Here is a 24,555-nt window from a genome sequence, read left to right on the forward strand (position 1 = left end):
AATAGATGTGTGTGTGTGTCTTTCTTTCTCTCTCTCCTTGGCCGCTTTCTGTCTGTGTGTGTCAGTTTTTCTGTCTCTCTCCTTGGCCACTGTCTTTCTGTTTCTCTTTCTCTTTCCTTGGCTGTCCAGCAGTAAGCCTTCTCCCTTCATCTTACCTACCCCCTGTCCAGCAGCACCCCTTCCCTGCTCCCCCCCTGTCCAGTAGCAAATGCATTTGGACTATCAGCCTACTTGCTCAAATTATAAGCTTGCCAATTTCCCTAGTTGTGGTTTACATGAAATAGTTATTCTTGGTAGGCCACTGGCCTATCTAACTTATCAGCTCTTCTACATTTTTCCAGTTACACAGAGGAGGGTGGGGCAGACTAGCCTTATTCTGGTGGAAGTTGTTCTCTCCCCTTGCGTCCTCTGTTCTGTCCAACTAAGAAACCTTGGGTCCTGTCATGTCCTACCCTACACCACCCTGCGCGTCTCCAAAGCTTTCCTAGGCTGCAAGTTACATGACCTAAGGCTAGTGCCGTTGCACCGCTCAGAGACTAGCTCCCGCAGGTAAGCAAATTTTACTTTCTCCGCATGCCCCGGGATGTTTGACGCGAGAGAGGTTCTAGTTCTCCGCTTTGTTACGATTCCCCCCGAACAAAGCTGCGCGCTCCTAAAAGATTTGCGTAGAACCTGCCTTCCTAGCGCACTTTCTGCGAACTTTGCGACGCATTCCGGGGAGGGGGGGCACCTCCTGAACGGCAGTGATCTAGAGTGCCTTTAAACGGTTTGTTTAGGGTTTTTTTTTGGCTTTCACGGCGTCTAAGAGCAGCCAAAAGCTCTTCCCTGAACTTTCTCTTCGCTGTCGAGCCCCAGTCAACTTCTCGCAGAGCCGAGTTGGGAAGCGAAATCGTCGGTCCAGCGCTCCGAAGCAGCGCTCAGGCTGTATGCTAATGAGGAGGCTGACCCGAGCGGATGGGATGGATGGATGGCCGGCCCACCGTGCTCCAGTGCGAAGGAGTCAAACGCCGCGCCGTGCTCCGCAGAGGAGAGCGGGCGCCCGCAGCGTTGCCTTCGCTCGGGGAGGACCCTGCGCGTAAGTACAGTAAACTATGCAAACGCTTTCTCACTCCCTCGCACCCACCCCCCTCTGGTTCCCGTTTTGAATGGTTCCGGCGAGACGTCTGAAGAGCGAAGCGTGTTGAACAAGTGCGTAACTTCACCTTGGCCGGCCGTTGAGACTCGTGAGTTTGGGGGAAAGGTTTAGCGGGGCTTCGAATCATTGAAAGTGAACCGATTCAGCTGGGTGGAAGGCAGTTCTGAAGCGGCGGCGGGGTCAGGCGCGCGCCCGGTCTGTGCTCAGCTGTTTAGAACATCTGTCGGGGCCTCTGTTTTCAGGCCCGCTGCGCTTTTGCGGGATGGACGTCTAAGGTAACGGTGTGAGGTTTCTGCAGGGACACGTGTGGGCGTGCTGCGAGTTGAAGCTTCCCCCCCCCCTTAGACGTATCTGTACCTTCTTTCCTGACTTTGCAAACAGCCCACGTGACTGTAGGATTTTTGCAAAGTAGGCTCAGGGACAGTATTGCATGCATGGTCTCTGGAGAGCCCCAGTACAGATTATTTTTATAAAATGTATAGATTATCATAATCATGGTGTCACTAATGCTCAATATCATAAGGGAGTGAGGGGAACACTTCAGAATCCATACAACATGGAGGGTAAAGGAAAGTCACATATAGCCAAGAGCAGGGGGCCAATTATATATGGAAGCCTGCTAGTAACATTTACATTATGAGGGGAAGGGGTAAAACACAGACCTGACGGACTTCGCGGATCTAAACCCGCACGGCCTTAAAAATCTAAGGTCCGTGTCTGTGCCACTTGTAGCTTCTGTCTCTGACAGATCTCTATGAGATTTTAGCGCTGACGGGTCTGTCTCAGCATACGGAGGGAAAAGTATTAGGATCCATTAGCACTAAAATCTCATAGAAGTCTGTCAGAGACTGAGGCCCGCGTTTTACCCCTTCCCCAAGAAAGGCAGAGCAGAGGGGGTACATCGAGAAATTCAGAGGAAGGAAAGCAGCTGAGGCTCTGCCTCATGCCTACGATCCTCAGACTGAACCCCGGCAGCACCCAGCAACATTTGGAGACTTCTTTTCCATAATGCATGTCCCAAACCTATGTCCCCGCTCTCTTGGCTTCTGCTCTGCCGCTCCAGCACTAGTCTCTGGCTCTGATAGACCTCGATGAGATTTTAGCGCTGACGGATCCTAATACTTTTCCCTCCCTATGCTGAGACGGATCCGTCAGCGCTAAAATCTCGTAGAGGTCTATCAGAGACAGAAACTACAAGTGGCACGGACGCGGACCTCAGATTTTTAAGGCCGTGCAGGTTTAGATCCGCGAGTTCCGTCAGGTCCGTGAGGTCTGCGTTTTACCCCTTACCCATTATGAGCCACTTCATCATAGAAGGTGGGATCATCAACATTAAGACCATAAATATTTATTATAAAGGCAATTGGTTTTCCATTAACACAATATGACTTTCACCTATCTGCCACGAGTGTCTGTATAATGAGACACCTGACTGAAACTGCACACACCTGGATAAGGGATTGCTTTAGAACAGGGGTTCTCAGTCTTGTCTTTGGGACACACCAAGCCAATCAGGTTTTCAGGAAACCCACAATATGCAGGAGACAAACTACCTTAACTATTTACAGATATCTCTTGCATATTCGTTGTGGGTATCTCGGGCAGTGGAACATTTTAGTTTGTGTGGCTCATATTAAACAATCTCCACCCCTCCCTTCCTCCAAGCTGTCTAGTTACTCTGTGTTGAGTAACATATTCGTTGTGCGATGGCCCCCTGATTCCGATTCTATCACCTATGGGGTATCCTGAAAACTTGATTGGGTGTCTTGAGGACTGGGTTTGAGAACTCCTCCTTTATTAACTGCACACATCTTGTGGGGGTAGGGAGGAGATGAGCATTTCTCAGTATATATTGGTGGTGATGGGGTTGTATCTGAGCATCATACAGTCCACATGTAGCAGGAGCATAGGGAGTCATGTCAGATTCTGCACACCTAGAAAAGTGGGTGGAGTCACCGTTTAGAATTTGCACACACCTGGTGCTGGAGGTCATACTATAATCCAAATATACCCAGGGAATGCAGTCACACCGTGGAATGCAAATACACCCAGGGTCACTTCCTCTTCAAAGGGATGTGGATTCCGAGGTAACTGATCTCAACAATACAACATATAAAAACAATGTCTACATAAATTATGTAATGATCCTTCCATTTTGATAACGTCTATGTAGGATATCCTCTCCTCCGGTGCAAGCAGCTTTCTGTAGCATTTCCTGTTTGTATAACAAATAGTCTCCTTTTCTCAGCTTAACATATATAGTTATAATATTAGAATGTTCGAAGGATCTGGTCCTTGGTCTCCATATAGGGACACTGTGCACTAGTAGGGTTCTTGAGTAGATATCGGGCCCTGTGACTTAGCAGATTCTCTAGTCATTCCTCACTCAATTGTTTTGTGCTGAGAGAGAGGGCAGCTTTTCCATAAAAAGTCATCCTACTGCAAGGACCATATTAGGCTTCTGTTTGTGAATGCACTGATGTCTTCTCAGTGTAATTACATTCTAAACTCTCCCTTTGAAACAGTTCTCAGTTTTCCCCTTGGGCTGTCTAGTAATAACTTTTTAAAAGAGGACTTAACCATTTAAGTGTCCCTCTGTAGGGACACTTAAAGTCTTATAAGAACTTAAGAATAGCCATACTGGGTCAAACCAATAATCTCTCTGGCCCAGTATCCTGTTTCCACAGTGGCTAAACCAGGTCACAAGTACCCGACAAAAACCCAAATACAGTACCGTAGTAGCAACATTCCATGTTACCGATCCTAGAGCAAGCAGTGACTTCCCCCATGTCTGTCTCAATAGCAGACTATGAGCTAGATTCACTAAACAAACCGATCGTGTACCGATCGGTTTGCGACCCCCAACCCAATTCACTAACCTTGTGGCCGATCCGATTCCAATCTGCACATGCAAATGAAGGTAAACGAGGGTAAACGGTATGCAAAGTAGGAAGGACGCGATTCACTAAACTTTTTCAGGAACACTGACTGGGCTGGCTGATCCAAAAAGAAGCGACTGGTGGGGACCAGTTGCTTTAGACCTTTCCTGCTTTCTGCCGACTTCTCCTGCCTTGCTGCCATAATGGGCCAGGCTGTGCTGCTGATTAAATAAACTGTTCCTCTACTATTCTCCGCCAAAGAGCCATCAGAATAGACATGGTTTTCACTCTAATGATCACAATGTTTTTGTTTCGTACAAAAAAAAAGAAATATAACCTCTGTAGTGTGGACAGAACTGGGCAGACTCGCCCTGACTCACCTCCCTGCGCCCCAAATCTCATCTTGCCACCCCGATTCGCCACCCTGACTCTCCTGCCCAGGAGCCCATGATTTTAACTCGCAGGTTTAAAGCGGGTTAAAACCACAGGCTCACAAAGTATTAAAAAGTAAAAAAAAACCAACAGAAAAAAAGCAGCTCGTAGCTCTGTAAGCTTGCGCAGACCATCTACAGACAAAGAAGATGGTCTATGCATACTTCAGGATCGCTCACTAGGGATCCGTGTGGGTGGTGGTGGTGGTGGTGGGGCGTTCCTCCAATCGCCCCCATTTGCATGCTGGCCTTTAGTGAATTCATCGGCCTGCCACGGATCGGGCAGGTTAGTGAATCTAGCCCTATGGACTTTTCCTCCAGAAACTTATCCAAACCTTTTGTAAACTCATCTACTTTAATCACTGTTACCACATTCTTTGGCAACGCGTTCCAGAGCTTGAGTGAATCAATGTTTTCTCCTATTGGTTTTAAAAGTATTTCTATGGAATTTAATCTTGTGTCCCCCCTCGTCTTTCTAACTTTTGATGGAGGGGATTAATATTTAGTTGTATAGAAGTAGATAGATAGTTTCTGAAGGAAAAGGTGGCATGATTTGAAGGAATAGATCAAGGGTATATATAGTTCTTGGATGTGAGGAAAATAGGGATATCGTGTGGAAACCTGTTAAGGGTATGCAACCAAACTGTTGACGTGGCACAGGAGAGTAGAATTAGAAACATGAAAAATAGCCATATTCTCCCTGATGAACAAAGTGTCAACAACGTGGCAGCCTTAAGCAGGGGATCTGGCCGGTCTTGTTGCTGGCTGTTGACCTAGGGAAGTGAAATACAAATAAACACTGTCATTGCTTCAGGGGAAGATGGGAAGTTGGGAACCTGAGGCTGTCACCCGTAGTAAGAGAGGAACAAGTGAAACAGCTGTCTGCAGAACTAAATCGGAGGCAGCAGCCTCCAAATCCAAATTCCTATCCATGGAAGATAGGAAAGAAATTTGGATTTAACCCTTTTCAATAGTTTGAGGTGTTACATTCAGGGACAGGAGGTATTTTTCTGTCCCTAGTGGACTCGCAGTCTTAAGTTTGCACCTGAGCAATGGAGGGTTAAGTGACTTGCCCAAGGTCACAAGGAGCCGGAGTGGGATTTGAACCTTGGCTTCCCTGATTCTTAGCCTGCTGCTGTAAATATTAGGCTACTCCTCAACTCCAGAGAAGACAGTTGTGGGGACAGGAAGGATACAGTTTTTACTATCACTCCATCATATGGTTTTCCTGATTAGACATAGCTTGCACATGTTGGGGGTGGGGACATGAGGAAGAAAATGCAGCCATGAGGAGAGGAAGAGCAATACTCTGCTTTAGTTCTTCTATTCACGTGATTGTAATAATTGTTTTGCTTCTGTTGTTGTTTTCTTGCCATTTGAAAGAGCAAGATTAGAGAGATGTTCAGGGTTTTTTTTTTTTTTTTTTGGGGGGGGGGATTGCAGTTCTCAGACCTACAAGAGGGGATAAGAAATTAATAATGAAAGTTGGACCGGAAGATGAAAAGCTGGGAAATGAAGCAATGAAGGGTGAGAAGTAGGAGAGGTAAAAAGAAAACTAGGAAGAAATTAAAGAAAGATGTCCAAGCCAGATGAAAGGAGAGAGGCAAAAGAAAATATAAAGCAATGGTGAACCAGGCAACAAAGTTAGAAGTCAGACGAGATGAAAGCAAAGAGCAGATGGAGAGGAAAACTTAAAATAACCAAGGTGGAAAGCAAACTAATGCAAGTACAGATGTGTAGGTGGGGGGAAGAGATGTCTGCCCATTTAAAACTAGGTTAATATTTTATAAAAGGCTCAGTGAAGATGTATGTATAATGCTACATACAAAAGGGCCATTTCATAAATGTACGTGCATTAAAAAAGAGACGCTTCACATGGGGGACGTACATGTAGTGCTCTTTTATAATCGGCAGTAACATACACATGTATGTGGCGCTACTTGGTAAGTAAATTAATGGAAATGCCTTTAAAACAGAGAATAGTGCAATTTCTGGAATCCTGTGGATTACAGGACTCGAGGCAACGTGGATTTACTAGAGGCAGTTCTTGTCAGACAACTCTGATTAATGCCTTTGACTGGGTGAGTAGAGAATTGGATAGAGGGAGAGCGCTAGATGTGGTGTATCTAGATTTTAGCAAAGCCTTTGACAGTGTTCCACACAAACGTCTCATAAATAAGCTGAGTGCCCTCGGGATGGGCCCCAAAGTGAAGGACTGGATCGGGAACTGGTTGAGTGGAAGGTGACAGATGGTAGTGGTCAGTGGAGATCGCTCTGAGGAAAGGGATGTTACCAGTGATGTGCCGCAAGATTCGGTTCTTGGGCCTGTTCTTTAAAACATTTTTGTAAGCAACATTGCTGAAGGACTGACTGGTAAGATTTGCCTCTTTGCATATGACACCAAAATCTGATGGTATGGAAAACATGAGGAAGGACCTAGTGAAGCTTGAGCAATGATCTGAAATTTGGCAGCTAAGATTTAATGTTAAGAAATGCAAGGGCATGCATTTGGGCTACAAAAACCCAAGACAACGGTACAGTTTAGGGCAGTGTCTCGCAAACTTTGTAAGCCGTGGCACGCTAAAGTGGTGGCCTTGGCTCAAGGGCACCCAGAACTGACCTGACGTTGATGCGATGACAACTCGCGCATGTTTGACGTCATTCAGTCAACATCCGTGCATGCTCAGAGACCTTCCAAATGGGGCTCTGATTCACCAGTGAGGGGTGGGGGGTGCAGAAAAAGAAGAGGTGTGGCGAGGAGGAGAGACACCAGGGAGGAGGAAAGATGCTGGTGGTGGCTGATTGGCTATAGGATATTCCTCTCACTGTGAGAGGCATGTCCTGTAGGCAGTCAGCCAGCGCCTTTCCTCCTTCCCAGTGTCTGGCGGCACACCTGAAATCTCGTGAAGCACGCTAGTGTGCCATGGCACACAGTTTGCGATACACTGGTTTAGGGGTTGAAGAACTTTGGTGCACGAAACAGGAGTGGGGACTTGGGTGTGATAATATGTGTTGATCTTAAGGTGGCCAATCAGGTTGAAAGGCGATGGCAAAAGCTAGAAGGATGCTTGGGTGCATAGGGAGAAGAATGACCAGTCGGAAAAAGGAGGCATTGATGTCCCTGTATAAGACTTTGGTGAGACCTTATTTAGAATATTCAATACTGAATATTTAGAGCAGTGTTCTTCAACCACTGCTCCATGGACCGGTGCCGGTCCACAGAAATTTCCTGCCGGTCCACAGGGCCGACATGTGCAACAGGCCCAAAACTGTGTTCTTCAACTGCCGGTCTGCGGTGCGATCGATGCGTTGTTAATAAGATGATATTGTGTGTATATATGAAAAATGAATGGAAAAAATAGTGTTACAATTAGGACTATGGGGGCAGGGTCTGGGGTGGAGATTGGGTAGAGATGGGGAGGGTCTGGCCCACGACTTAGCCCAGTGTTCTTTAACCGCCAGTCTGCGGACCGATGCTGGTCCACAAAATAATTCTTTTATTTCTGCCGGTCCGTAGGTGTAAAAAGGTTGAAGAACACTGATTTAGAGTGTTCCATTCTGGAAACCCCATTTTCAAAAAGATATAAACTGGATAGAGTCGGTCCAGAGGAAGGCTACTACAATGGTTTGGTGGTCTGTGTCTTTATCTACTAAGTCTATTCCCTTCATTATCTTGAATGTTTCTATCATGTCCCCTCTGTCTCCTCTTTTCAAGGGAGAAGAGGCCCAGTTTCTCTAATCTCTCACTGTACAGCAACTCCTCCAGCCCCGTAACCAATTTAGTCGCTCTTCTCTGGACCCTTTCGAGTATTACTATGTCCTTCTTCATGTACGGCAAACAGTGCTGGACACAGTATTCCAGGTGGAGGGTGTATCATGACCCGGTACAGCAGCATGATAACCTTCTCCGATCTGTTCGTGATCCCCTTCTTAATCATTCCTAGCATTCTGTTCGCCCTTTTTGCCGCCGCTGCGCATTGCACGGACGGCTTCATTGACTTGTCTACCAGTACTCCCAAGTCTCTTTCCTGGGGCATTTAAAAAAAAAAAAAAATCCAGTTTCCTATGATTTGTGCTTGGGTTTTTGTTTTTTTAGTTAGGGGCATTTGTCTCCGTTTCCTGGTGGACACTCTGCATTAGTACTCAATAGAAATAGCATGTGGCATATAGTAAAATGCCATTTGCAATTAGCATGTGCTGCTTCCAGACCATAGTTGCTTTGTCCTTCCAGCGCATGTGCATAGCTAGCTGATGGGGTACAGCAAAGCTGTGGCTGATATGGCTCAATTGGCTGGTGGGCTTGCCTCCAAAGACCTTACCTTCTTCTGGAGTAAAGGGCAGCTGGGAGTAACTAGAGAGTCCTGGGACAGGGAAAGTTGTCTGGAGGAAGGGTTTCATAATGTTTTCATCAGGAGAGGGTGTTAGGTTGGGGGAAGCAAGGGGGAAGGAAAGTTGGAAGTGCTGGAATTCTATCCTGTCGGTTGTGACAGGCTTTTTTTTAAAGCTAGTTTTCTATAAATTTATTGCCCAGTATTCAGCAGCACTTATCTGGGTAGCAGATGCTGCTAACCAGCACCATACCTGGATTTTTCAGTGGCAATATCCAGGCGTTGCTGCTGGCAATCTCTGCAGTGCAGACTACCCTGATGCTATCCAGATAGTGCTGGGGCGGAGTCAGGGTTGTCTGGAGACTGACTGTACTATATTCAGTGCCATCACCTAGATCAGTGTTTTTCAACCTTTTTACACCTATGGACCGGCAGAAATAAAAGAATTATTCTGTGGACTGGCGGTTGAAGACCACTGGGCTAAGTCGTGGGCCAGACCCCGCCCATCTCTATCCAATCTGCACCCCAGACCTCGCCCCCAGAATAGTACTAATTGCACCTTGCACGTCCCGTGCCTCATCTGGAAGCCTTCTCTCTGACGTTGCAACGTCAGAGAGAAGGCTTCTGGTTCAGGCGCAGGATGCCCGTAGGAGCCACTGCCCGTGGCTTTGTTCAATGAATCAGTTAGGAAGAGGGAGCTGGCTCGAAGATAACGCCACATTGATCGCACCATGGACTGGCAGTTGAAGAACACTGTTTTGGGTCTGATGCACATGCTGGCCCTGTGGACCGGCAGGAAATTTCTGTGGACCGGCACTGGTCCATGGACCGGTGGTTGAAGAACACTGACCTAGATAAATTATCTGGATGGTTATCTGGATAATATCAGCCACTATAGTGGCTGGTGCCTAATATTCAGGTATTACCGTACTTGAAAAGTCATGGCCATTGTAAATATGAAATATTGACACTGGAACTTGAAAAAAAAAAATGTAAAATTTGTGAGCCTGGTGGTATATGAGACATCTCAAACTCATGAAGGAGTAGAATAGTGATGAAAGGTTGGGAACGACTTCAGCATGTGATTTGAAGTAAGTACAAGCTTACTATTACACTCACTGTTTCCATAGTTGTCGTGATTTTCCTTGCTAAAGTCATTTGTAACCTGTAGTGAGTTACAGTACTTTATAAGAACATAAGCAATGCCTCTGCTGGGTCAGACCTGAGGTCCATCGTGTCCAGCAGCCCGCTCACATGGTGGCCCAACAGGTCCAGGACCTGTGCAGTGATCCTCTATTTATACCCTTCTATCCCCCTTTCCAGCAGGAAATTTTCCAATCCTTTCTTAAACCCCAATACCGTATTCTGCCCTATTACGTCCTCTGCAAGCGCATTCCAGGTATCTACCACACGCTGGGTAAAGAAGAACTTCCTAGCATTTGTTTTGAATCTGTCCCCTTTCAGCTTTTCCGAATGCCCTCTTGTTCTTTTATTTTTTGAAAGTTTGAATAATCTGTCCCTCTCTACTCTCTCTATGCCCCTCATGATCTTATAAGTCTCTATCATATCCCCTCTAAGTCTCCTCTTCTCCAGGGAAAAGAGACCCAGTTTCTCCAATCTCTCAGCGTATGAAAGGTTTTCCATCCCTTTTATCAGACATGTCGCTCTCCTCTGAACCTTCTTGAGTAACACCATATCCTTCTTAAGGTACAGCGAACAATATTGGACGCAGTATTCCAGATGCAGGTGCACCATCGCCCGATACAACGGGAGGATAACTTCTTTCGTCCTGGTTGTAATACCCTTCTTGATTATACCTAGCAGGTTAATTGTGGAAAATATTCATTGGGGGGGAGGGGGGAGGATAGGATTTGGGGATAAGAGTTGTTTGGGTTCTGATGATTATACTTTTCCTCTTTGTGGTGATTGTTAGCTTGGGAATATGTATGTTTAAAAGCTGACATTTTGATGTTTCTTGCCATTTTGCTTTAATAAAAAAAAATATTTGCCAAAAAAAAAAGGTGTAAAATATTAGCAGCCCTGAAAGCTCTTGTGTACTGGCACCCGATTTCATTGATATCTGTTCCTGAAGTGATCTGCATTTAATCAAGGGAATGCTGAGCATCCGGTACTGAGATTTTAGGGTGATCGCTGAACTGACATTGAGGGTCACTTGTTTTGTCATGGCCTTAAGTAACATTAAGGGCTCCTTTTACAAAGGCGCGTTGGCGGTTTAACGCGCGTAATACCGTGTGCTAAACCGCTGGCCGCGCTAGCTGCTACCGCCTCCTCTTGAGCAGGCGGTAGTTTTTAGGCCAGCACGGGGGGTTAACGCATGATGAAAAGTCGGGCGCGGCTTGATAAAAGGAGCCCTAAGTGAAAGAAGGACGTGAAAGGAAAGGGAAGTAAAACTATAGATGGAGAGTACATTTTAAAGCCTCCTTATAGTATAATTTTTGTTCTTTTTATGGGCATGTGTTTTAAAAGCTCACTTTCAAAACAGGGTGCTTGTGTATCTTTATGAAATTGGGTCCCAGAACCAGCTCCATTAGAATTTCAAATACTGGGGGTAGCCAAGATGGCAGCACATACCTACTGAATGTGAACGCTCTATTTCTTGCTGCTGAGTTACTTTGTTTCCTCTTAATAATGTCTCAAATGAAGGCTGTTCTCCTCCCAGCCAGCATATCATCCCCCGTTCAGCAGCGAACTGAACGTTGGCTCTTGTACAATCCTGCTCTATTCCTGGACAAGTGGATTTATGCATCCTATGTCGCAAAACTGCTTGTAGGAAGCCTCATTTACATAATTTTTTAGACCCTCCCCTCTTACCTGAGGACTGCCCTCAGGTATCCAGTTGCTTTCTTACAAATGAGACAGGAGCTAGTCTCTTCTGCTCATGTTTATTTTTCTTTAAAGTCAGTATTTTTTTGTGTGTGTTTTGTGCCTTCGTGCTGCAGAGGTTCCCAGCAGGGACAGCTCTGGCTGTGGGAGATCGCAGACTTTGAGGCAAAAGTCTGTTTCCAGGGGGTTGGCTGTCTAGAAGTGCAACTTTTGGACAGACTGCACTTTCAAATTGGGGCTCAGAGACTGTTCCCTTGGGAGCTAGCTCACCCCAGGCTCGTCTGCTAGTGGGTTTGAGCGCAGGCTGAATGGCTCCGTGGAGGTGTGTCCGGGATCAGAGCCAACTGTGTTCCTCCACCAAGTCACGTGTGCAATATGTTCCATGGGTAGCAGAGGTCCTCGGCCATTGGACTTGAGCCGGTCAGAAGACCATCAGTTTGATAGCAAGACTTGTTGAGGCAGAGGATCGCCGTGAAAGCTGTTTCAGCTTGCTTTACTGCAGCTCCCAGCACAGCATGGCACAATGAGTACAGGGCTGAGGGGGGTCTTGAAAAGTGAGTTTTGGAGTTAGCCCTAGTTCCCCCACCCTTAAAATCCTAAAATCACAATGTTTGGGGGGTTTCTGGACCTCCAAAGTGGTCAATATAGCTCTCAAAGTTCCCTGTTCAGGATGGAAACTGTGCGCTCAGTGATCACCTCGGTGGCTCCGGGGGAGTTGTTCTTAGCTTCTCTGGACCTTGGTGGCTCCGGGGGAGTTGTTCTTAGCTTCTCTGGACCTTGGTGGCTCCGGGGGAGTTGTTCTTAGCTTCTCTGGACCTTGGTGGCTCCGGGGGAGTTGTTCTTAGCTTCTCTGGACCTTGGTGGCTCCGGAGGAGTTGTTCTTAGCTTCTCTGGACCTTGGTGGCTCCAGGGGAGTTGTTCTTAGCTTCTCTGGACCTTGGTGGCTCCGGGGGAGTTGTTCTTAGCTTCTCTGGACCTTGGTGGCTCTGGGGGAGTTGTTTTTAGCTTCTCTGGACATTGATGGCTCCGGGGGAGTTGTTCTTAGTTTCTCTGGACCTTGGTGGCTCCGGGAGAGTTGTTCTTAGCTTCTCTGGACCTTGGTGGCTCCGGGGGAGTTGTTTTTAGCTTCTCTGGACATTGATGGCTCCGGGGGAGTTGTTCTTAGTTTCTCTGGACCTTGGTGGCTCCAGGGGAGTTGTTCTTAGCTTCTCTGGACCTTGGTGGCTCTGGGAGAGTTGTTCTTAGCTTCTCTGGACCTTGGTGGCTCCGGGAGAGTTGTTCTTAGTTTCTCTGGACCTTGGTGGCTCCGGGAGAGTTGTTCTTAGTTTCTCTGGACCTTGGTGGCTCCGGGGGAGTTGTTTTTAGCTTCTCTGGACCTTGGTGGTTCTGGGAGAGTTGTTCTTAGTTTCTCTGGACCTTGGTGGCTCCGGGAGAGTTGTTCTTAGTTTCTCTGGACCTTGGTGGCTCTGGGAGAGTTGTTCTTAGTTTCTCTGGACCTTGGTGGCTCCGGGGGAGTTGTTCTTAGCTTCTCTGGACCTTGGTGGCTCCAGGAGAGTTGTTCTTAGCTTCTCTGGACCTGACAGAGTCTTCTTCTATCTCCATATTCCACATTTTTGCAGCCTAAATGTGTGACCTTGCATTTCTTAGCATTAAATCTTGGCTGCCAAATTTCAGACCATTCCTCAAGCTTTGCTAGGTCATTCCTCATTTTATCCATACCATCAGGGGTGTCTATTGCAGATTTTGGTATCATCCACAAAGAGGCAAAAAAATCTTACTAGACAGCCCTTTGGCAATATTGCTTAAAAAAATGTTGAACAGGCCCAAGAACCAAACCTTGAGGCACATCAATGGTAACATCCCTTTCCTCAGCGCAATTTCCACTAACCGCCGATCTCCGTTGCTTTCCACTCATCTAGTTCCTGACCCACAGTTCCAATAATGGTGGTCTAAGGAAGATTGTTAAAGATACCTCTTTGGGGTGGGTTTTTTTTTTTTTTTTTTTTTTAAATGGAGCAATTGTTTTTTCCTTTCTGTATTACTGAAGCATGTGTTTTACTTGCAATTTTGTATTCAAAATGTTTGTTTAAAAAAATGCAGATGCTGATGCACATAAGAGTTGCCCTGCTGGGTCAGCCGAAAGGTCTGTTTAGCCTAGTATGCTATTTCTTACAGGGGCAAGTCTAGGTTACAAGTACCTGGCAGAGTCTCAAAATGTAGGAAGATTCCATGCTACTTAATCTTGGGGATAAGCCGTGCCTTTTTTTAGGCATACCTACATAGTTAATGGACTTTTCCTCCAGGAAACTGTACAAACCCTTTTTAAAAAATCCAGGTACATAAAGTTCCAGCGCTTAATTATATGCTGAGTGAAAAAAAAAATTTTCTTCTATTTGTTTTAAATGTGCTACTATGTAGCTTCATGGAGTGTCCCCATAGTCTTTGTACTTTTTGAAAGAGTAAGATTTCATAGACCTACAGTATATCAATATCTGCCCTTAGCTGTCTTCTCCAAACTGAAATATCCTAACCTCTTTAGCCTTAATCATTTTGGTTGTCCATTTTACTAGTTCCAATTATTATTTTTTTAATTCACTGACCAGAATTACATATGGAGAGAGATGGAGGCATAATGATATTCTCCGTTCCCTTCTGTACAATTTCTAGTATTCTGTTTACTTTTTATCTGCTACTGCACACTGAGCAAAAGATTTCAATGTATTATCCACAATGTGGAACCAAGCATGATGTGGATTATTCTTCCTAATGTGCATCACTTTGTCCATTGGGGTAGTGTGGTTAGCAGACAGGCTTGGACCCTTAATCAGTACACTCAAAGGGAGAGCTAGGTATGGCTCTCAACAACGGCGAAGGTGAATCCAGAAAAGGGGAAGTTGTGAGGCAAAGGATATCGAACACTAAACTGTACTTTTTTGGAAAACATCACTGTATCAAACCAGTAGACGTGATAATGGCAGTGTTTCGGCAATCCTGCCTTTGTTAAGAGTCTATAATAATAATCTTTATTCTTGTATACCGCCCAACCATAAGTTCCAGGTGGTTCACACTAAAGAAGGGCTGTACAATTGGTGAAACGTACATATAAGCAGAGATATAACAATGTTCAAGTTACAAACTTATCAAATGGATAAGTTTTTAATAATGTCCTAAAAGCATAAAATGATTGTGCTTGTGGAATCAGAGTACTTAATCAGGAATTCATTTTTCCTAAATGAAATGCAAAAGTCTTGTCCAGAAATCTCTTATAACGACAAGCTTTTAAACATGGATACATAAACATATAATTATTTCGGGTATTTTTATTAGACTTCTGTAACTTAAATTGAGAGGATAGGTATCCTGGAGCCAGACCAAACAGTGCTTTAAAGCAAATGCAACCAAATTTAAACAAAGTTCTTGCCTCAAATGGCAACCAATGAAGCCGTTGATAAAAAGGACTCACATTGTAACATTTTTTTCAGCCCAAAAATCAAATGCATCGCCGTGTTTTGTATTACTCGTATTCGATTTAAGATATTCTTATAAGATGCCAGGTAAATGATATCATATGAACAGATACCTTAAATAATCTATTTATAGACCTCAGCGGTGTAACTGTGTGTATAGCAATCTCCACACACAGATTAACAACACCAACTTCTTCATCGGTCTAATATTCTTTTCTCTTTTAAAGTACTAGTGCTTAATAGTGCATTTAGATTTTTTAAAAATGAATAAATATTCATCAACACGGCTAGGGGTACATTTTCCGACATAGGACTATGTTTCGCCACACGCTGTTTCATTTATTCATTAAAAAAATCTAAATGCATTATTATTATTATTTTTTTTATTAATTCTTTATTCATTTTCAAAAATACATTAAATGTTAAATATATTCATTCATATTAACAATAAATACATCACTTACAAACAATCATTGATATATTTCATAAATTCTTATCCCTTCCTCACGGTTATTAGCGATATATAATAATTAAATTAAATTAAATTCCCCTTTCCCATCCTTCCCTCCCATATATTCCATTATCATATAAAACATATAATAATAAACTTCCCCCCCTCCCTATACCTTAAGTTGATAAATATAAGGGAAACAAATTCAAATTAATCTTTACAATACTTTGTCAATGGTTTCCACACATCCTGAAACTTCTTAAAATATCCCCGTTGTAATGCAATAAACCTTTCCATTTTATAGATATAGCATAAAGAATTCCACCAGAAGTTGTAATTTAATCTCCTCCAATCCTTCCAATTATATGTAATTTGCTGAATGGCAACACCAGTCATTATAAGTAGTAATTTATTGTTATTCGCAGAAATCTGACTTTTTGCTCTCATTTCCATACCAAATATCACAGTATCATAGGATAATGCCACTGGGTTAGCTAATAAATTATTAATTTGGTCCCAAATTGATTTCCAAAAATTCATAATACATGGGCAATGAAACAATAAATGATCTAAAGTTCCTACTTCTAGATGACAATGCCAACATCTATTAGACAAAACTATCTAATTTACCAAATTCGTGGCCATTGAGATGCAGTAATTTCATGCTTAATCTCAATGCTCCAAATATCTTTTAAACCAGTTTTTAATTTCTTCTTATTAAATCCACATAACATTTTGTACCACTGGGCAGCCTGGTGACCCAAGAAGTCTGTCTGAAAACACAGAAACTCCATACTATAATGATTATTAAGGTTTTTCCAATCAGGGAACCCCGCCTGTTTGTCAGCTCTAAATGCATTATTAAGCACTAGCACTTTAAAAGAGAAAAGAATATTGGGGATAAGCAGTGCCTTTCTTTAGGCATACCTACATAGTTAATGAACTTTTCCTCCAGGAAACTGTACAAACCCTTTTAAAAAAAATCCAGGTACATTAAGTTCCAGCGCTTAACTATATGCTGAGTGAAAATTTTTTTTTTTCTTCTATTTGTTTTAAATGTGCTACTATGTAGCTTCATGGAGTGTCCCCATAGTCTTTGTACTTTTTGAAAGAGTAAGATTTCATAGACCTACAGTATATCAATATCTGCCCTTAGCTGTCTTCTCCAAACTGAAATATCCTTAGCCTTGGTGTTGTTAATCTATGTGTGGAGATTGCTATACACACAGTTACACCGCTGAGGTCTATAAATAGATTATTTAAGGTATCTGTTCATATGATTATACAATTGACTAATTTTTGAGTGCTTAGCTCTGATTCTTGTGCACAAATGTTAGGTGCCAGACTTAAGGCTGCAGAAAGCTGGTGTGAATGTTGCTACCCAAGTTGGGTCCACTGACCTAATATTCTAAAACTATGCATGTACCTTTTTGGAGGGACCTCAACATGTCCATGTCCACACTCTCATTTGAATTACACACTATGGGAATTAAGCGCCCTGCCTTATAAAATAGAGTGCAGCCAGATGTGTATGCAAATTTTTATGAGTGCCGGTTAATGGTTGCTGTTCAGCTATCGATGGTTAGCTTGTTAGTTAATTTTCGTGCACATCTCTGGATGCCATATATAGTATCTTAGGTTTAATGATTGGTTGTACTGTATAATAGTTTTTTGTTGAGGTATTTTATTTAAATGACTTTGGATATTGTTTTATTTAACATACTGGTTTAACATGCATGAGATCTATTTGCATATAATGGAAACCATGCATGCAAATAGATCTCTAGCCTCTTGTGGTCTCTTTAGACCAGGGATCTCAAAGTCCCTCCTTGAGGGCTGCAATCCAGTTTAGTTTTCAGGATTTTCCCCAATGAATATGCAGTAAAAGCAGTGCATGCACATAGATCTCATGCATATTCATTGGGGAAATCCTGAAAACCCAACTGGATTGCGGACCTCAAGGAGGGACTTTGAGACCCCTGCTTTAGACCCTTCTGCAATGGAACAGGAAGTAACATTGTCTGTTCCGATGTAGCAAGGACTGAAGAGATCGTGAGAGGCTGTTGAGCGGGTGAGCCTGCCAGTAGTGCTCTACTTTGATTGCTAGCACTGCTGGCAGGCTATAAAAGTTTAGTTGGAGGGAAGGAAAAAGAGTAACCAACCTGACCACAGAGGGAATGATGGAGATAACCAAACATGGAGGGAGGCAGGCAGGTAACCACTGAATGAAGGAGGAGAGGATCATGGAGAGAGGAAGGGAGGAGAGAAAGAAAGAAAGATCCAACCACAGAGGAAGGAAGGAGAGAATCACAGGAAGATTTGCACTGGGAGAAAGAGGTGCAGATGGTGGGGGTGGGGTAAATCTTTGAGAGGACCAGATTTTGGAAATAGGGATGGGAAAAGCCAAGGAGTTGGTGACAGAGGAAGGAAGGAGAGAAATGATGAGCACAGAGTAGTGGGAAGAGGGAGGGGAGGGAAGAGAGGGTACCCATGGAAGGGAAGGGAAAAGAAGGGAAGGCGAGGGAGACGATGGGGCCCATGAATGGAAGGGAAGGAAAGAGACGAGACGAAGAAACAGTGAATAGACAGAGCAGAGATGTAGAACCAGAGATGCAAAATGAGATGATTAGAAAGATAAAATCACTAAATAAAGGTAAGATTTTTAAAAATAATTTTTAGTTTAGTAAGGGGGTTAATGGGGATTTGATATATCTTTCTGTGGGCAATTGACTTGCAATGTGTCAGTTTTTGAGAATTTATCTGCTATGTATACTGTATATTGCACTTTACAGAAGGAGATGTGAGGGGGGTACTTTTATGCAATTAATTATGTAATTAAAATTTTTAATCTATGTACAGCCCGTATAATATATAATGTAATCTACTTTGGAAGACTTCCAGGAAGGCAGTGTATATTTTTAAAAATAAAATACAAGTGTGGTTTTTATCTGCACAGTGTTTAGTTTTGTGGTCTCAATATGAGCACAGGATTCTATAGCTAATAGGTTTCTTTCCCCCCCTCCCCCGAGACTTATCTTTGACCTAATAGTCTCCAATATAAAACAAAAAAAAAAAAATCCCATACAAGTTTTTGTGTTCCCAAGGTTTTACAGTTGATTTTGCTGAGGTAGGCATGTATGGAAGATTTAGAAAAGACAGTGTTTTGTTATTGCTGAAGAGATGTTTCTTTTTCCCTCCTACATCTGCAGACTTCCTAATAGGGTTAGTTCCACTTTTGTTCTGTGAATTTAAGGACAGAAGAGAGACTTTATTTAGGACAGAAAAAACTCCAGTAACATCCTGGGTTAGATCTGACAGCACGTCTTGTTGACATCCAAAAACATGGGGTTTGCCACGCCCCTCCCAATGAAACGTGATTGAAGGCAGACCAGGAACGACCAAAAGAGAGACGAGAAAATATGAGACTGGCGAAGATGTTAGTTAATTAAAAACTTGCTACACTGCATATTCCAGACATGCGGATCTAAGCGGTTTACAATCATATTAAATGATATATAGGATGAAGATAAAATAAGCTGATTTATTCCTTCATTTTCAAAGTTATTTAATAGTATGTCCACAATTTGCTCTTCTTTCTTATTGAGTAGTTTTAGCTGCCTGTTGGTAAATTGAAGATCAAAAATACAGACAGGAGTTTTAAAGCACATGCTGATGATGTCTGTCGGTTAAAGTGGCCTATAGATTAGAGCAAAAGCATTACTTTTCTCCTGTTCAGGATTAAGTATGCAGCAGAAGTGAATTTAAAGGTCTTAGGGAATATTTAGGGGCTCTTGGTGACCTTTAGCTTCAATATCTACCAATAATTCCTTAACTTATGCATTTAAAGTAATTGAGAAGAGCAAAACTGCATATTCTTCCCCATTCTTCTCTGATTGATCCATACTCTTTTCCAGCTAGCTGCAGCAGCCACACATTTTTGCAAAAGGTACATCAATGATTAATAATACTATGCGAGGCAGATGTAGTAAGAGACTTGCCAGACACATCCCTGCTGTTCAGTAGCTGGAAAGAGGCTAGGAAAGTCTCAAATTCCACTAGCCTTGAATGTTTTAACAATGTTTATATGAACTTTATGATTACTACAGAAGGGGAATGAATTTTTAAACTGTTTAATATGGTAATAAGCTTAAAATACAGTATAGCATTGACAGATATTTGTAATGGAAAAAAAAAAGTCAGATATTCTGTTTTGGGACCAAAAATGTCATATCAATTTGGTTTTGCTGCAGCATCTTTGTGCCTTATGGTTGCATCTTATTTTATTTTTTGGGATTCATTAACCACCTTTATAAAGAGATTCACTCAATGAGCATCGAGAGCAGCGCTGGCCATTCAGCGCAGCTCTCTTTGCTAAAAACCGCTTAGTAAAAGGAGCCCCTAGTAATAGGACTACCATAAAACGGTACGAAAACCACACCGAAGTTCAAATAGCAGAGCTAACAATACAATGACAACATAATATTAATAGTACAGAAAACAAAGCAAGGGAGACATCCTTCCAGCCAAACAAAATCTTTATTCTTTTAAAAGGATAGTCCCAGCAAGAATCCAAATTTCAGCATGTCTAAATGGGTTCATAGACAGTAACGCGGAAGACAAAGGCGCGCGCCGACAACTGAGCGCAAGACGGAGGTGCACGCCGAAGAAAAAGTCTGTTTTTAGGGGCTGCGATGGGGGTTTTTGTTGGGGAGGCCCCCCCCCACTTTACTTAATACATATCGCAGCGACGTTGTGTGGGTTTGGGAGGTTGTAAACCCCCACATTTTAGTGAAAATGTAACTTTTTCCCTAAAAACAGGGAAAAAGTTAAGTTTTCAGTAAAATGTGGGGGGTTACAACCCCCCAAACCCCCCACAACGCCCCCACAACGCAGCGCGATATACCCCCATTGTAGCCCCTAAAAACAGTCTTTTTCTTTGGTGGGCGCCTCCGCGCTGCGCTCAGTTGTCTGCTCGCGCCTTTGTCCCGGCGCGCTTTTCACCTGACACCGTCTAAATGCCTTCCTCAATGGACACTATAAAATATGTAAAACATAGGGCTCCTTTTACTAAGCTGCGATAGCGTTTGTAGCGCACGCAGAATTTTAGCGCGCGCTAAACTCACTCTATGCGGCTAGAACTAACGCCAGCTCAATGCTGCCGTTAGCGTCTAGCGCGCACGCTAAAACCGCTAGCACAGCTTTGTAAAAGGAGTCCATAAATGCACTTGAGAGAGAATCCATATAACAATACACATTTAAAATATATATTTCAGATAAAAACATTAAACATACACAGTCTAAGAATATAAAATCAAGCATGATCAACATTAGAAGGAAAATATAAGAACATAAGAAATGCCCTCACCGAATCAGACCTTTGGTCCATCCAGTCCGGTGACACGCACATGCGGAGGCCAATCTAGGTGTTCCTTGATGGAGACCTAGGTGTTCCCTTATGATGACCATATTTAGCCGTATCCCTCAATGTGATTTGCAAGGAGGTGTGCATCCAACTTGCACTTGAATCCCCTAATGGAGGTTTCCATCACAACCTATTGTAAAAAGGTTTTTAATGAACAAGCAATAAAAATGTAAATTGCCAACTGAGATAAAATGTAATAAAGTCTCATAAATAGAGAGACATATGTATAAAACATGTGAGGGATGGATGTGACAAACCAAACAAGTGGCCAAACTTATTATGAATGGAATTGAAGGAGTTCCAAAAATAACGCAGAAAGACAAAAAAAAAACAACCCTGTAAGTCGTAAAAAGGCAAAACTAAAGGAAAGAAAACTAGTGATCATTTGAAGATCTCTAAAAAGCATTGGAAGGTTAAAATGAGATGCCAAAAAGTGCCTTATGCAATCTAAATGAAAATTAAAAAATAAAAAATGTGCCAAAAGGGTGAAAGTGAAAGCAAGTCGAAGTTGCGGAACAAAATGGAGTCCTTACCTGAACTAAAACTGCTAAAAAAAAAACCCAGTTGGAAAAGCTGCTGAAAATAAAGGATACAAAAATGATGAATAAGAGGTAATAAACACTCAAAAACTGTATTTATGTATGTACATGTATGATTGCACACTTGCATGTTCGTTTCATCTGTCCTTCCCAATCTGGACACCCAAATTTGGTTTTGCAGTGCCTTTTGGGGTGGTTAGAAGAATGGCCTTGGAAAATGTCAACTTAAGGGTTTTTTTTTTTGTATTGGTGGGAGTATGTTCAGCAATGCATATTTTGAAGCAGAAAGTGTTCTGCTGCTCTAGATCTTTCTTATATTTAGTAGAGGCTGGAGTTGTCCATTTGGATAGTTTGATCTTTCTTGCTGAAGGATGTTATGTTCACCTTTTGACAGGAGGATTGTGAGGAGGAGTTCTGACTTCTCTGTGCTCTTGAAATGTAGAGGGCATTTATGTGCTATGTGGAAGTATCTAATGAGTTCTATAGGATGGATGGGTTGGTTGTGTTCTTTGGGGTGCAAGGAAGAGAAAGTAGCGACAAAGACCACGGTTGCAGAACATTGGTATCTCTTCCGGGGTCACATGCCTCCTAAGGCTTTTGGAGCAGTTCTGTCAGGGGATCAGTGGCTTCATGGGTAGAGTTTTATTTAGTTTCTCCTAAAGATATTTGTAAAGTTTCAACTTGGACTTTTTTTTTTTTTTTTTCTTTTGCAATTCTTTTTAAAAGTTCAGTTTATTGTTTATTGTTTATTTAGTTATTTGATTAAACGCTTTATCGATTCTACAAAGCGTTGTACAGAGTAAAAAAATTTTTCCTTTAGACAAACAATATTACAGTTAATACATACTTTCTAAAAACTACAAAGCGAACAATAATACATGCAAAGTTATTGTGGACGAACGAACAAAAGACACACAAGGTAAAGAGGGAGGAAATACAATAGCTATAGTAAATGGAAGAAACATTAATGGCAAGTACAAAAGGGCAGGGAATTAAAAAAAAAAAAAAATAAGACATCAGTTAAAAACAACTTTGCCACCTTTACCTCTCTTTTCCTTCATTATTGATAGGCGACGAGGACTGAGATAAAGATATTTATATAACTAGATGTATATGTTATTATTTTTTTTATATTTAGATCAAAAATATCTATATTTAGAGTGGATCGTCATTTATCAACTGATTTGTTAAAATTTGTAATAGAGTTAGGGTTTCCAGTATCAAAACCCCCACACTAAGCTGTAGCTTTGTTAGTCCATGCCTTGTTTAATTATGCTGATTAATCCACCATGAGACTTTTAAATTGTTTTTCTAATCCTTATAGCACTGCATATACATTGTAGCCTATAGAAATGGTGGGAGTTGTTGCCAGGTGATTACAAAATAAGAACATATACATCTTGCCATACTGGAACAAACCGAATGTCCATCAAACCCAGTATCGTGTTTTCAACAGTGACCAACCCACAAGTACCTGGCAAGATCCCAAGGAATAAAACAGTATTTATGCTGCTTATCCTACGAATAGAAACACAGAAACATGACGGCAGATAAAGGCCAAATGGCCCATCTAGTCTGCCCATCCACAGTAACCATTATCTCTCTGAGAGATCCCACGTGCCTATCCCAGGCCCTCTTGAATTCAGACACAGTCTCTGTTTCCACCATAAGCAGTGAATTTCCCCAAGCCATCTTGTTTCTTGATACTAGTTGTTTTACTCTTTAATATTCAAAAATACTTACTAAGCCCAGTTCTAACCAGTCAGTGACAAATCAAATGACTTATTTCCCAAGAAAATGGTCAAATTTTACTAATACTATTATTCCTATAGTACAGGGGTGCCCACACTTTTTGGGCTTGCGAGCTACTTTTTAAATGACCAAGTCAAAATGATCTACCAACAATAAAATTAAAAAAAACACAAAGCACACTGTATGCATAGAAAATGTTAATCATCATTCCTATTCCAGGGTTTTTCAAAGAGGTCAAAGCAGATGACTCTAAGCACTATCACCTCAGTAACAACCATACAAAAATAGACAAATATACCCCCTCCCTTTTTACTAAACCACGATAGCAGTTTTTAGCGCAGGGAGCTGCGCTGAATGCCCAGCGCTGCTCTCGACACTCATAGGCTCCCTGCGCTAAAAACCTCTATTGCGGTTTAGTAAAAGGGGACCTTAGTGTAAAATATAGACAGCAGATATAAATTCAGACACATTTTGATCACTAAATCTATATATATAAAATCGGAGGTATGTATGTGTGTATGTGCTGCGATCACGCAAAAACGGCTTGACCGATTTGAACGAAACTTGGTATGCAGATCCCTCACTACCTGGGGTGATATGTTCTGGGGGTCTCGCGGCCCACCTGCACACGTGGGCGGAGCTACAAACAGAAAATCACATTTCACCCATTCATGTCAATGGAAAAAATGTAAAAAGATGCCATTCTCACATTAATTCAAAAACGGCTTGACCAATTTGAACGAAACTTGGTATGCAGATCCCTCACTACCGGGGGTGATATGTTCTGGGGGTCTCGCGGCCCACCTGCACACGTGGGCGGAGCTACAAACAGAAAATCGGATTTCACCCATTCATGTCAATGGAAAAAATGTAAAACGCTATGGGACCGATTTGAACGAAAATTGGTATGCAGATCCCTCACTACCAGGGGTGATGTGTTCTGGGGGTCTCGCGGCCCACCTACACACGTGGGCGGAGCTACAAACAGAAAATCAGATTTCACCCATTCAAGTCAATGGAAAAAAATGTAAAAAGCTGTGGGACCGATTTGAACGAAAATTGGTATGCAGATCCCTCACTACCGGGGGTGATATGTTCTGGGGGTCTCGCGACCCACCTGCACACGTGGGCGGAGCTACAAACAGAAAATCAGATTTCACCCATTCAAATCAATGGAAAAAATGTAAAAAGCTGTGGGACCGATTTGAACGAAACTTGGTATGCAGATCCCTCACTACCTGGGGTGATATGTTCTGGGGGTCTCGCCATCCACCTGCACACATGGGCGGAGCTACAAACAGAACATC

General features: G+C 42.7%; 1 protein-coding gene across 22 annotated transcripts in view; it reads left to right on the forward strand.

Moving 5' to 3' along the window:
• Window positions 1–355: 355 nt before the first annotated feature.
• Window positions 356–24,555, forward strand: part of SORBS1 (sorbin and SH3 domain containing 1) — a 510,557-nt gene continuing 486,357 nt past the window's right edge. For 12 of the 22 annotated variants that reach the window (XM_033940068.1, XM_033940054.1, XM_033940065.1 and 9 more), the window contains exon 1: window positions 935–1,075. The gene's annotated coding sequence lies outside the window, so the exon portion shown is untranslated. The other 10 variants (XM_033940072.1, XM_033940074.1, XM_033940076.1 and 7 more) reach the window with 5 other exon arrangements.

The sequence above is a fragment of the Geotrypetes seraphini genome, chromosome 4 (assembly GCF_902459505.1).
Source record: "Geotrypetes seraphini chromosome 4, aGeoSer1.1, whole genome shotgun sequence".
Classification (NCBI taxonomy): domain Eukaryota; kingdom Metazoa; phylum Chordata; class Amphibia; order Gymnophiona; family Dermophiidae; genus Geotrypetes; species Geotrypetes seraphini.